The sequence below is a fragment of the Barbatula barbatula genome (assembly GCF_947034865.1).
Source record: "Barbatula barbatula genome assembly, chromosome: 4".
In the NCBI taxonomy this organism is placed as follows: domain Eukaryota; kingdom Metazoa; phylum Chordata; class Actinopteri; order Cypriniformes; family Nemacheilidae; genus Barbatula; species Barbatula barbatula.
The window spans coordinates 28,364,895-28,373,127 of NC_136768.1; positions in this window are offsets into that span (position 1 = coordinate 28,364,895).

The window sequence follows — 8,233 nt, forward strand, 5'->3', positions numbered from 1 at the left end:
AGATTGCATATCATCATTTATCTACAGTGTGCTTTCTTATAGACAGTGGTGGACGAAGTACACAAACCATGTACTTGAGTAAAAGTAGAGATACCCAAGGTAAAATATTACTCAAGTAAAAGTAGAAGTGCTGCCTTTAAACTTTCACTTGATTAAAAGTACAAAAGTATTTGCCTTCAAATGTACTTAAGTATCCAAGTACTATGATTCTTTTTACGGCTATAATGTCCTATTATCATTTTTGTCAAAAGACTCTTGCTTAACTCAGTCTATGTGAAGACTCTAATGTCACTCTTGGCACACCAATCTATTCATAAACTTACATTAATTGGTCAGACAGACACTGATGTCTATTACAGTTTTCATAAGCCCAAAACCTTGAAGCCAAATCATTTCCTTTAGAACAAAATTAAATAACAGGACTTGAGAGCAGGCAGTTTCGGTTGAACATTTATTTGTAACAATAATCCAAGTATTTATTTAAACTTAAACTTGCAATGGAACAAAAGGATCGTAAAAACAAATATTTACTAATCTAAGTAGATTCACTGAACCGTATTATAGCACATTCTCTCTAAGTAATCAGACATTTCTCAAACTTTAATTCTTGAAATCAGACTGTTGGTTATGTAAGTATCTAGCCCCTCGTCATTCCTGATAAATGAGACGGGTGTATTCCTCCTCTCTCATTCTTTTCACTCTTAGCACCTCGGTTCTCATAGTAATGAGAAACAGCTTACCTTCCACTTTGAAGAGCTGCGAGTTAGTCAGTGGACATATAACAGGTGGCACTGGCAACTGTAAGCAATGTTTAGCTAAAACACAGAACATTTTGTGGGTATGTGAATGTATAAGATGCTTTAAGAGACACTCAAAACAAAACACATCTCAAAACGTCTCGGTTACGTCTGTAACCTCCGTTCCCTGATGGAGGGAACGAGACGTTGTGAGAGACTGACTGGGGTTTGATCTTGAGAACCTACCTTCTCCGAGATAATTAATTATAAAACGCCAATGGGCTTGGCGAATGGCACGCGCACGCCAGTCTCCGCCCCGTGCATACGGGTATAAAGGAAGATGGCGGCGGTCATTCACTCACCCTTTGTACTGAGGAACCTGAGAGGGCACTCCCGTTCACTGCAGTGATTCGGTGCAGCGTTGTGGCATGAAGTCACAACGTCTCGTTCCCTCCATCAGGGAACCGAGGTTACAGACGTAACCGAGACGTTCCCCTTCAGTCGGTCTCTCGACGTTGTGAGAGACTGACTGGGGATCAATCTTAAACGCCACAGCGCTTGCACCGATATCACGACCTCTAGCGGAGCGACCCCGACTGGGCTAGCGAGTCACAAGAGTGCTACCGCGAGACGTAATCTTCCAGTCATATAGTATTGGTCATACTGAGAAGCCTCTACTGACGGCCTCACGGACAGTGGCGTACGCCTCTAGTAGCGAGGAGCTGTCCGGAGCCGAACACTGGGGAAACACTGCTCTCCTCTTAGAAGAGTGTGTTACGGAGGCCACATCCTACCCGGAGGGGAGGTACATGTGGAGACATGACATGGTCTCCCCGGCGGGGAGAACAACATGCGGAAAGGTGTTAGCCCGAATAGGGGACAATCCAGGTGGGATTACCACCGGCGGGGAGGTCACAGATTCACCAATCGGGAAATCCTGAGTGAGGAATTCAAGTCACTACGTATGGGCCACTAGTCCTAATACAGGGGTCTGCCTGAGCAGGGATGACTCTACCTATAACGAACCTGGTTCTAACAGACGGCTCCGCTCAGTCTGTTACCAAGTGCAATGCTTAGTGATGGATGGAATGCCTATACTTCGCCCGAGAGGGGAAAGTAGGTAGGCTACAATAGCGCACTAGTCTCACCTGGTGAGGGGAGAAGGCGCTTTCGCAGGCGTACGCCCAAACCAGGAGCCCACCCTAAACGTTGGCGGCGTTCAAGGGCATGTGCTGCAACTGGTTCCACGTGGAGATTGTAAAACCTCGTGAAGGTACTGGGCGTAGCCCAACCCGCAGTTCTACAATGTCTGCCAGAGAGGCGCCCTGCCAGTGCCCACGAGTGGAGTGGGCTCTCACTGCCAGCGAGCACGGCGATCCTGGGATTGGTACCCAGTGCGCCACCTCTGTTTGGAGACAGCCCCCCCCCGGGTGCTGTCTCCCAGAACAGACAAAGAGCTGCTCAGAGCTTCTGCGGCTCTGTGTTCGGTCCAGACCGAGGCGCAGCGCGCGTACTGGACACAACACATAAAAAGGTTGGGTCTTCCTCTCCGGAGGGGAGCGCCTGCAGGTTCACCACCTGGTCCCGGAAGGGAGTAGTGGGAAGCTTGGGCACGTCGTCGGGACAGGATCTCAGGACCACGTGAGAATACCGATCCCGAGTTCCAGGCACCTTTGGGACACAGAGAATGCCTGTAGGTCCCCCACCCTCTTGAAGGAGGTGAGCGCCACAAAGAGTGCATCTTTCATCCAACTGAGGAAGATTGGCAATTCTAAGGGGCTCACCAGGGCCGTACCAAGGCCCTGTAGGACCACATTAGGGTCCCAAGAGGGTACGGAGCGCGGCCAAGGTGGATCCACCCTTCTCGCGCTCCTGAGGAACCTGGTGACCAGGATGTGCTGACGGGGATACTTACCTGCAGGTCAGCACTGATCCGATCAGGCAACTCCGTGGGTTCTCCTCCCGGGGAGAACACCAGGACAATTTGGCGCCACTATAAGCGTATAACCGCCTAGAGGCGGGGCTCTAGCCTGTAAGACAGTCTCCCGGACCGCTAACGGGCAAGCCCTCGTCCCGTCCAGGGGCCAGGCATGGAGGTTCCAGAGGCCTGCATTGGGGTGCCACAACGTGCCCTTCCCCTGCAACGGAAGGTCCTTCGTCAGGGGAATGGGCCAGGGGGGGCCGTCGTCAGATCTACCAGATCCGAGAGCCAAGTCTGGTTTGGGCAGTATGGCGCCACTCACCAGAACCTGATGCCCCTTTTCCCTGACCTTGCACAGGACCTGTGCAAGGAGGCTCACTGGGGGGAAGGCGTACTTCCGCTTGTCCCGCGGCCAGCTGTGTGCTAGGGCATCCGTGCCGAGGGGACCCTCGGTCTGGGAATACCATAGCGGGTAATGGGTGGAGTCCGGGGAGGCAACAGGTCCACCTGTGCCTGCCGAACCGCTTCCCACATGAGCCGGGCTGCACGGGGATGGAGTCGCCACTCTCCGTGGGGAGTACACTGTCGAGAGAGCGCATCGGCTGTCTGGCTCAGGTTGCCCGGAAGAAACGTGGCCCGCAGGGATTTCACCTGCTGACTCCAAAGGAGGAGGCGTCGGGCGAGTTGTGATAACTGCGGTGAGCGTAGGCCGCCTTGCGATTGATGTACGCCACGGCAGTCGTGCTGTCCACCCGGACTAGCACGTGTTTGTCCTGCACGAGGGGCTGGAGCCTCCTCAGTGCCAGAAGGACTGCCAGCAACTCTAGGCAGTTGATATGCCAACGCAGTCGGGGACCCGTCCACCGACCCTATACTGCGTGCCCACTTGCACACCGCACCCCACCCTTGCAGGGAGGCGTCTGCCGTTACCACGGCACGCCTCGAAACCTGTCCGAGCGGAACCCCCGCTCGGAGAAAGGTCAAGTCTGACCAGGGTAAGAGAGTGCGAAGGCACTGAGGCGTTACCGTAATCCGCCTGGTGCAGGCGTGCCACGCTGTCCATGGAACCCGACTCTGTAGCCAGTGCTGAAGCGGCCGCATGTGCATCAACCCGAGAGGGATTACCCCCGTCGAGGACACCATGTGCCCCAGGAGCCTCTGAAAATTATTCAGCGGCGTCAAGGGATTCTGACTGATCAACCTCAGACAGCGCAGCACTGACTGTACACGCTCGTTGGTGAGACGTGCTGACATACGGACAGAGTCTAGTTCCATACCGAGGTAAGAGGTGCTCTGCGCGGGGGAGAGCTTGCTCTTCTCCTGGTTGACCCGGAGGCCTAGTCGGTCTAGGTGCCGAAGCACAAGGTCCCTGTGCGTGCACAACACATCTCGCGAGTGTGCCAAGACAAGCCAGTCGTCAAGATAGTTTAGCACTCGCACGCCTTGCTCCCTGCCAGGAGCTAAGGCAGCCTCCACTAGTTTGGAAAAAACCCGTGGAGACAGGGCCAGACCGAATGGCAGGACCCTGTACTGATTCGCCCTTCCCTCGAACGCGAACCGTAGGAACGGCCGGTGTCGGGGGAGAATAGAGACGTGAAAGTACGCATCCTTCAGGTCGATTGCCACGAACCAATCCTGGTGACGTACCAAGCCCAGGATGCGTCTCTGCGTCAGCATTCTGAACGGCAGCCTGTGCAGGTGCTTGTTCAGGCGACGCAGATCCAAAATGGGCGCAGCCCCCCGCCCTTTTTGGGCACGATGAAGTACGGGCTGTAAAACCCGGACGACATCTCCTGCCGAAGCACGGAAGCATTCTCTCCTCGCACCGAGGTGTACAGAATGCCCCGAAACTTGGGGGGGCGCTTGGCGAATTGGATCGAGCAACCGAGACGGACTGTCCTCTCTATCCAGTGTGACGGGCTGGTGCGCTACCAAGCGCCCAAGAACCGCGACAACGGGACCAGAGGGACAATCTGCTTCACCGTGCCGGGGAAGGCTGGTTCGGTGGCTGACAGTACGGTCATCTCGCACAGGGGGGACCCCCCGGGAGGTTGACGGCTCTGTATGTTTACCTGCTTCAGGAGGCCTGACGCAATGTCCAGGGGAGATTGCGGTCGGCGGCCCGATCCATCCAATACACCGTCTGGACGAGAGTGTTGTGGAGGAAAACCCAGGGGAGATTTGTCTCTTTGAGAGTATGTGGGCGCCGGACCCTGAAAAGGGCCCAGACTCGATGGAACGCGGCAGGCAGCATCCCTCTCCGATCCGGCGTTGGAAAGGCCGGGATTCGGGCCCAGTAAAATCTCCCCCTGGTTCGTCCCGTCAGGGCCGCTTAAAGGACCTCTTGGCGGGCTGCTAACGGGGAACAGATGCCCTCTACCGCGGGGGTCTCTCTGGTGGGTCGTCCTCTGGGAGGTTCCTCAACCGGAGGGCCGCCGCGGGAGGGCAGGGCTGCTGGGAACCAGGCTGTGCCCGAGACCATGCCGACCTGTTGGCGGGCACGTTGCGGCGTGGCAGGATCTGTTCGATCGCCTCAGTCTGCTTCCAGACCGCGGAGAACTGCCGTCCTCCACGGTATCACCAAGCAGCCCTGCTTGCGAGATGGGCGCATCCAGAACGGGCGTTCTGGGCGCCGCTCACCTGCGCAAGACTAAGCCACAAATGCCTCTCTTGGACCACCATTGTGGACATCGACCGACCCAGGGCACGTGCCGTGGCCTTCGTCGCTCTTAGCGCGAGGTCTGTGGCAGTACGCAGCTCACTCATACGAGTTGGGTCGGACTTCCCGCCGTCCAAATCCTTCAGGACTTTCGCCTGAAAAACCCGGAGGACCACCATGGCGTGGAGAGCGGAGGCGGTTCGTCCAGCAGCACTGCAAGCCTTCGACACGTGTCGAAGAGAGCTTACATGCTCTGGACGGGAGTCTAGGTCGAGCCCCCCCAAGTGGCAGCTGTCTGCGGGCACAAGTGGCCCGCGACTGCACGCTCCACGCGGGGGACGTGAACATAGCCTCTAGCCGCCCCACCAACCAGGGAAGTCACAGCCACCGAGCCCTCCGGCCTGAAACGCGCCGAAAGGGGCGCATTCCAGGACTTGGCGAGCTCGTCATGCACCTCCGGGAAGAATGGTAACGGAGCGGGGCGTGGCTTTTGACCACGCCCCCGAAACCGCGCATCTAGCCGCGAGCGTTCCGAGGAGGATGTTGTTACACCCTGCAACCCGATGCACGCGGCTACCCGGGAAAGCATGGCCGACATCTCAGCGTCAGTCTCCTCCGGAGCTCGACTGCCTGACGACAGGAGATCAGAGGAGTCTTCCGTATCCGATGCCAGCAGGCAGCTGTCCGACGTAGCGACAGAGATAGCGTCATCATCCGTATGTGAAGTCTTACCACTATGAGACGGCCGTCTGCCGCTCGTAGGGGACGAACCAGGTGAGCGTGAAGGGGTATAGATGGTCCGCGAGCGTGAAACTGACGGAGCAACATCTATCGGCGTCCCTAAATCACCCCCGCCGCTCGACAAAGCGGTCAACCTCGCCGAAACGGCAGCTGAACACGCCTGGGAAACAGACGGGTGGTGGCAGCGCTCAAAAGCACGTAGCCACCGTGACCGCAACACCCTGATTGCTATGTCCGCACACACGGGACATACCGCATCAGTGAAACCTGCCTCAGCATGCTTGAGCCCCAAGCAAGTGACACAGGAATCATGGCCGTCAGACTCCGGGATGAGTCTGTCGCACCCAAGGATACAGCTACGAGACATGCTCGTAGCCGGAGGGACTTACCTCTTAAGGTCTGTAGCCTTCTGCCGAAACGCCCAGGGGAAGTCCACCGAAAGGAGAAGTCCGCTGCTCCGCGTCATAAATCCAGCAGGTTAAAAGTTTTCTCGAAGTCGAGTATCGCGTGTAGCATCAGCAAACACACAGGTTCCGAAGAACAAAGGATGAGTGAATGACCGCTGCCATCTTCCTTTATACCCGTATGCACGGGGCGGAGACTGGCGTGCGCGTGCCATTCGCCAAGCCCATTGGCGTTTTATAATTAATTATCTCGGAGAAGGTAGGTTCTCAAGATCAAACCCCAGTCAGTCTCTCACAACGTCGAGAGACCGACTGAAGGGGAACAAATGACATAACCTGTCATCACAAGTGACGTACTTAAATAGCAAGCCTCAAATGGCAATAAACAATAGTTGTGGCAGTAAACATTAATATTAATCAGCATTAATGTGCCTTTGGTGAGCATGCTAGTACGGTTTGGCACTGATGATCTAACTAAAGCTGCAATATCTTTTATTCAGCTTGAGAAGGAGCTGATTTGAGTCTTTTTACATTCTGTAAAGCTGCTTTGAAACTATATGCATTTTTCGTATATAGCACCTTAAAATGTGTATATTTTAAACACCTGTAGATATCTCATAGAATCTGTATATACATATCATATGCATACATATACATACATATACAAATGTGTGCAATACTTCCCCTCAGACATTTCACATATATAAACTCATAACTTGTATATTTTAATATGTTACACTGCACTTTCACCTTTGTGTGCTTAACTTTTATTTTTATTCTGTACTTTCGTTGCCTTTGTTGATTGTTACTTGTCTTGTAACCTTACTTGTGTACTGGAAGCTTCTGTAACCAAGACAAATTCCTCGTGTGTGTAAGCACACCTGGCAATAAAGCTTGTTCTGATTGTTCTGATTCTGATTCTGATCTGATTTTCTGATCATTTGACATCACAGCTCCGTGATCTTGTATTACTCTCGTGAGACTTGGAAATCTCAGGTGGATAGAGTCTGCATCGATACAGGAAGTCAAATATACATATCTTAATAGGGAAAATCGGCTGACTTTTACTGAAAATAGTATTTAAACGTTTTTTAAATCTACTTTTTAAGATAGTTTAGGTCATCACAGAGGGCCCTGAAGGTTCACTGCTGCTATTATTATGAGGCAGCGGCTATTTGAGTGAACTAAGTGAATATTGCTGCATTTCTTAGCGATATGTTATTTACACTAACAGAAAATAGCTGTAGGGTCTATTTTCTTTGGATTAAGTAGATGCTTTTTACTTATAAACGTTACTATTTGAACCTCAGTATTGTTGTGCATTTAACATTATGCAATATTATTATTATTAAAATGATGGCAACTTATTGAGATATTAAAGCCCTATACCTTACCCTAAACCTAAAGCTCATGAATAATGAACTATAAGTCTTAAATTTCTTCTTCATTTTATTGAAAACAAATGCCTTTATGATCTGTAAAGTAATAAAAAAGGTTTCAGCAGGATTACATCTGCTGCGGTATACAGACTTTACACTGTTTGCCACTCGAGTCGTTATATTATTCTTTTAGGTTTTGCTTTAACATTGTTTGAACAATAAATGTTTGGTACTTACTTTGAAATAAAACCATGATCTTATACGATTTAAGTATTAAGTCCTCATTCTTGCAAGCATTCATATTTCTAGGACAACACGTTTCAGTGACTGTTAACTAGTCAACTCTCCTTTTGGGTTTTGTTATTAAAAAGGCTCTTTTCATTCATCTCTCC